Source organism: Dromiciops gliroides, chromosome 4, assembly GCF_019393635.1.
Source record: "Dromiciops gliroides isolate mDroGli1 chromosome 4, mDroGli1.pri, whole genome shotgun sequence".
NCBI classification, from domain to species: Eukaryota; Metazoa; Chordata; class Mammalia; order Microbiotheria; family Microbiotheriidae; genus Dromiciops; species Dromiciops gliroides.
In genome coordinates, this window is record NC_057864.1 from 166,861,777 (window position 1) to 166,867,908 (window position 6,132).

At 38.5% G+C, this 6,132-nt stretch overlaps 1 pseudogene; it reads left to right on the forward strand.

Moving 5' to 3' along the window:
• The first annotated feature begins 5,061 nt into the window (after positions 1-5,061).
• Positions 5,062-5,917, forward strand: LOC122754771 (annotated as a pseudogene).
• Positions 5,918-6,132: the final 215 nt, after the last annotated feature.

Consider the following 6,132-nt stretch of genomic DNA (forward strand, 5'->3'; position numbering starts at 1 on the left):
AGGTGGGTATCATGTTGATGAGTCTTCTAGAATTGTGGTTTATCACTGTGTTGATCAGAGTTCCTAAGTCTTTTTTTTTGCTGTTGTTCCTAAGTCTTTCAAAGTTGTATGTCTTTACAATGTTATTGTTATTGTATAACTTTTTCCTCTGGTTCTACTCACTTTACTTTGTATCAGTTCAAACAAGTCTTCTCAGGCTTCTCTGAAACCATCCCCTTCATCATTTCCTTTTTTTTTTTTTTGTGAGGCAATTGGGGTTAAGTGACTTGTCCAGGGTCACACAGCTAGTAAGTATTAAGTGTCTGAGGCCGGATTTGAACTCAGGTCCTCCTGACTCCAGGGCCGGTATTCTATCCACTGCACCACCTAGCTGCACCCCCTTCATCATTTCTTTACAGCATAATAGTATTCCATCACATTCATATACCATGATTTGTTCAGTTATTCCCCAATTGGTGGACATTCCCCTTGCTATCTTTCTGAAGTCTTTATAAATCACTGACTCTCTTCCTAGTCACATCAGTGCAGGGTCTCTCAAAGCACAGACCTAGAATAATCCCAATTCCCTATACCTTCATGATAGTTCTGCCAGTAGCAATCAATGTCCACTTAAAGGTAGGTTTGGCAACTAGTCAATACTTGTCCAATTAATTCTTTCTTTCTTTCTTTTTTTTTGTAGGGCAATGAGGGTTAAGTAACTTCCCCAGGGTCACACAGCTAGTAAGTGTCAAGTATCTGAGTTCAGATTTGAACTCAGGTCCTCCTGAATCCAGGGCCAGTGCCCCCAAGGTCCCATATTTAACAAAATATTCATAGCAGCCTTTTCAGTGGTACTAAGACAAAAATCAAACAAACCTGGAAACAAAACATCCATCAATGAGAAAATGGATAAATAAACTGTGTTTTGAGAGGCATGAAAAGACTTGGAAGCCATGGAAATGCTACAGAACAAAGAAAGTAGAACCAAAAAAACAATATTCACAATTACTATAATAATATAAAATCAGATTAATTGTAATTGATATTCATCCCAGAGAAAAGAGGAAAAAACATATCTTCCTTCTCTTGGTAGAAATGTGGTAGATTATGAGTATGGAATATTATATATGCTGTAAACTATGATTATTTCATCATTTGGGTTTCGCTCCCATTTTTCCTTGTTACAAGATAGACAGTGTGAATATTGGGAAATGATTCTAGTGTTTTAAAAAAGGCACAAATAGGGGGCAGCTTGGTGGCACAGTGGATAAAGCACTGGCCCTGGATTCAGGAGTACCTGAGTTCAAATCCGGCCTCAGACACTTGACACTTACTAGCTGTGTAACCCTGGGCAAGTCACTTAACCCCCATTGCCCCACCAAAAAAAAAAAAAGGCACAAATAAAATTTACTAAGGGAAGGTAATTGAGGATCTTTCAGGTTATTAGAAAATCAAACATTATTGTATATTACTATAGATATAAATGGTTTAGGACAGTACAAAGAACTTACAGTAAACTCTGAAAATTACTTTTTGTAAGAAAGCCCAACTCACTGAGGTACTACTCCATTGTTTCTCTTCAGTTATGGAGGTGACAACCCTGTGTTCTTTTTTTTTTTTTTCTTTTTTTAGTGAGGCAATTGGGGTTAAGTGACTTGCCCAAGGTCACACAGCTAGTAAGTGTTAAGTGTCTGAGGCCGGATTTGAACTCAGGTACTCCTGAATCCAGGGCCGGTGCTCTATCCACTGCGCCACCTAGCTGCCCCTGACAACCCTGTGTTCTTGAAGGTCATGCCAGAAAAATTCAAACTCTTGGCAGGTCCTACTAAGCTGGACAAGCTTCAGTGATGAGTCAGGTAATAAACTTTCTACATATATTGTATAAGTTCAATGAGGATCATCATCAGGTTGTCTGTAGGATAATGAACATTTCAGCCACAAATTTTGAAGATTATTTGAGTCAAAGAGAGTATGATCTGTACTGACAGATAGTTGCCACACGGACAAAATCACAGATCCTAATACCAATTTGTTATTTGTCTCTCTCAAAAAAATACAATGTAGTATAAGAATGGCATGTGCGCACATGTGCATACATACACACACACACATACACACACACACACACAAAATGGTCTGCTTATTTCTGGTTTTCAGCATATTAGAATGAAAATAAATATGAGCTTACTAGCTCATTAACTGTATTTTCCTTATTACTTCTGGAATTTCTAAAAATTATCTCAACTTTATCTTAGAAAAAAAAGTATCTCCCTCATTAGGGTTCTATCTCATATGAGGTTTAAGGAGATTCTTAGTTTCTTAAATTTATGAAGTAATTCTCAAAAGCCAAATATTTCTGACCTAAGTCAAAAGAACAAGAGTATGCCCCATGTTGTAGATACCTATTTGTTAATTTACAAATGTGACAAAGCAGATAGAGGGCTAGCCTCATAAGTCAGGAAGTATTAGTCGATTGCCTTAAGAGATGACTTGTTCCTCATTACTGAAGATTTTCAAGTACATATCACAGGGTGGCAAAGAGGAGATTCCTATTCAGGTGTAATTTGAACTAATTGACCTTTGAGGTCCCATCCAACTGAGATTCTATGAAAGATAATAGAGCGATTTTTAAAAGCATATTGTAAATAACCAATTTATCAATTTTATTTCAATTTTGTTTTTTACTTGCTTGATTTGGCCCCATGATTTGCTCTTAACCTTAGTTCAAGAAGCCCACTTCATGTTATGAACCATATGTACACTGAACATGTACTTCCATGGTACATCAACATTTTCTTTAAGAGCAAAAGAAGACTTGGACCACAATCTCTGCATGGAGAACAAGCTATCATCTTCTATTTTGTCACCAGCAAGGAGGGGGTGTGCGATAAGGGGGAGGAAGGGAGATCATTCTTCCTAAGAGTTGATTCTCAACTCAGATTATTTTGTATGCCATTCCAAGAGTTATGCTCTCTTAACACCCATCCTTGGTTGGGGATGTGGAGAGAAGAATGTCAAATTTAGGATGCCACCAGTGCTTTACCTTAGTTCAAAAGGTAAACCTGCAACCCATCAACTTTTTTTTTTTTTTTTGGTGAGGCAATTGGGGTTAAGTGACTTGCCCAGGGTCACACAGCTAGTAAGTGTCAAATGTTTGAGGTCAGATTTGAACTCAGGTCCTCCTGAATCCAGGTCTGGTGCTTTACCCTCTGCACCACCTAGCTGCCACCCCCCCATCAACTTTTTTTTTCTTTTTTTTCTTTTTGCAGGCAATGAGGGCCAAGTGACCTGCCCAGGGTCACACAGCTACCAAGTATGTAAAGTATCTGAGGTCAGATCCAAACTCAGGTCCTTCTGAATCCAGGGCTGGCGTTTCATCCACTGTGCCACCTAGCTGCCCCCCCATCAACTTTTTTTTTTTTTAGTGAGGCAATTGGGGTTAAGTGACTTGCCCAGGGTCACACAGCTAATAAGTGTCTGAGGTCGGATTTGAACTCAGGTACTCCTGACTCCAGGGCCTGTGCTCTATCCACTGCACCACCTAGCTGCCCCTCAACTTATTTTTAATAAATATTTTGATAACTATATTTCAATATAAGTAAATTTTGCAAACTTATGTATTTTTTGGGGGGTATTTTAAAATATTATTCTGGGAAGGGATCCATAGTCTTCACCAGACTGCCAAAGAGGTCCAAGACATAAAAGAGGTTAAGAATCTCCAACCTAGTTGGAGAGGAGAAACAAAAACCCTTCTTATTCTTCTATGGTACAATTTGTGCAAGAAGTTTAAGATGATCAGGAAATTCATTTTCTTATTTCTTGGCCCTGTTGCAGACACGTACAACAACACCATACTTCTCAAAACTATTGCTCTACAGCATAAAACAATTTGCAGCACAGTGTGAGCCAAAGCTGGGAGGGAAATGGGTTTGACATAGTATTAGGATGCATCAAATTAACATTATGAAATTAAATCTCTGCACATCCAGTAATTTTAAAAAGTCATTTCAAAACATTTTCCAACAACAAGAGACTAATTCACATTAAAGACTTCCTGTCACCAAAGTTCTAGTATAATAACATCTTCCTTTATAGTTCTGAAGCAACTCATAGCTAAGAGCAATGAGGTTTCTTAAAATGAAATAAATGGAATCATTAGAAGGCCCTGAGCCAGAGAGAATGCTGGAAAAAGCATAAAACTTGGTGAATGGAGATCCTGTGAAGCCTTATTTAGATATAATCTAATTTAGCATTAGGGAATTAGCAACATGTTTATTATAGCACAACATTTATTAAAAACAAAAGGCAGCTTGGCTTTAGGTTAAACACACATTTGTTAGGTTATACACACATTTGCCCTCAGAAGAGCCAACATGACCAACAAAGACCAATGAATGGCTTCCATGGCACTATAAACTTTTGTAAAAACCTTGCATTACAAGCATGAGAGTCTACCGCAGTCTTTCTTTCTTCCAGGGTCTATCAGCAAAGTTTGGTTTGAGTAAGAGGAATTAGGAGAAAGAGTGGTCTACTTTCAGAGTTCAAAAAGTTCCCAGGTAAGCATAGACTTAAATGGAAGACTCCTGGCTTCCATCATAATCACCTCTTTTTGAAGGACTTAAAAATCTATGCCTCCCAGCTATACTTCTTTCTTGAAACACAGCCATGAATCTCTATTAAATGCCTGCTAGGCAACTATTTCCACCTAGATTGTCTGCCATTATCTCACTCTTAGCATTTCTCAATCTGAATTCAACTTTCTCCAAAAAACTAGTTTTCTCTTTGGGCTTTCCATTTCTGACACCCAGACTTAAGACCTCTAAATCAACCTTGGCTTGTCCCTTTCCCTCTGCCCCTTCACATCCAATCACTCATCAAGTCTTATAAATATTTCTTTCATTATAACTTTTACATTCATCTCTTCTTTTCCATTACTGTAGGCATCTCCCCATACTTGGTCACCACCTCATGACTAGACTATTTAAAGTCTCCTAACCTGTCTCCCTATTTCCTGTCTCTATTCACATCTAATTTATCCTATGTACCACTAGCCAAAATGATCTTTCTAAAACTATTTTGTTTATGTCTCCCCATGATTCCAAACCTTCAATTGGAAAAGTTCAAGCTCCTTTAGCCTGGCGTTCAAGGACCTCTCTCCATTTTGACCCTCACGTAACTTTCCAACCTAATTTTCCATTACTCCCCATCCCTGGACCCGCTGCCATTGTGAAGGGCATTTTACCCCCCTCACTGAATTGTCAACACCCTATCATTCCTGCTGCCATAGACTTCCAAGATATCAAGAATCCTGTAGGTCTAGCACTTCAACAACTCTGGAGTTGGAGACAAGAGCTATGTTCAGAGGTATTTGCCATCACCAACTGACATTTCAGTATTTGATGTAATCCCAGGCCCACTGTCTGCTGACTTGTACCATGGCCTCTGTTGGTATAACCACATTAAGTCTTATGAAAAGCAAAAGATAAACTTGCCAGGAGTAAAAAGGGCTTTGGGCAAATATGGGCTCATTGATGTGGAAGATGCTAAGTGAAGTAGAACTATGGTAGCAAAGATGATAATGGCATTGATCTCTTTGGATCTGATGATGGAGAGGAGAGTGAAGAAACAAAGGAACTAAAACAAGAAAGCCTTGTTCAGTGTGGATCAGAGAGATCAAAAACGCCTGAAATTGTTTACAAATGCTTTCTTCTTTTGGGATGATGAGAAAGATGTGACAAAATAGAAGGAATGTATTGGAAGCATGCAGGCATGTTCTAGGGATCTTCTAAATGAATAAATGTGATATGGCATTCAGAAACCTCAAATACACTGTGTAGTCGAAGATGATAAAGTTGGGACAGGTATGCTGAAAGAACAGGTAACTGCCTTTGAAGACTATGTGTAATCTCTGGATGTTACTGCCTTAAATAAGATTTAAAATCCACCATCCTTGAAAATTTAATTTATAAATAAAAGTACCTATAAACAAAAAAAGAATGGATAGCACTTGTCCTTGTGCTCATCTCACATCACTCAGACATCTCCCTCCATTATCTCCTCCTGAGATAAAGAGAGCCCCTCTCTCTGACAAGGCAAACCTCTCAATTTGTGTCCTCAATCCTATCTCCTCCTGACTTCTCCAAAAAATTGCTC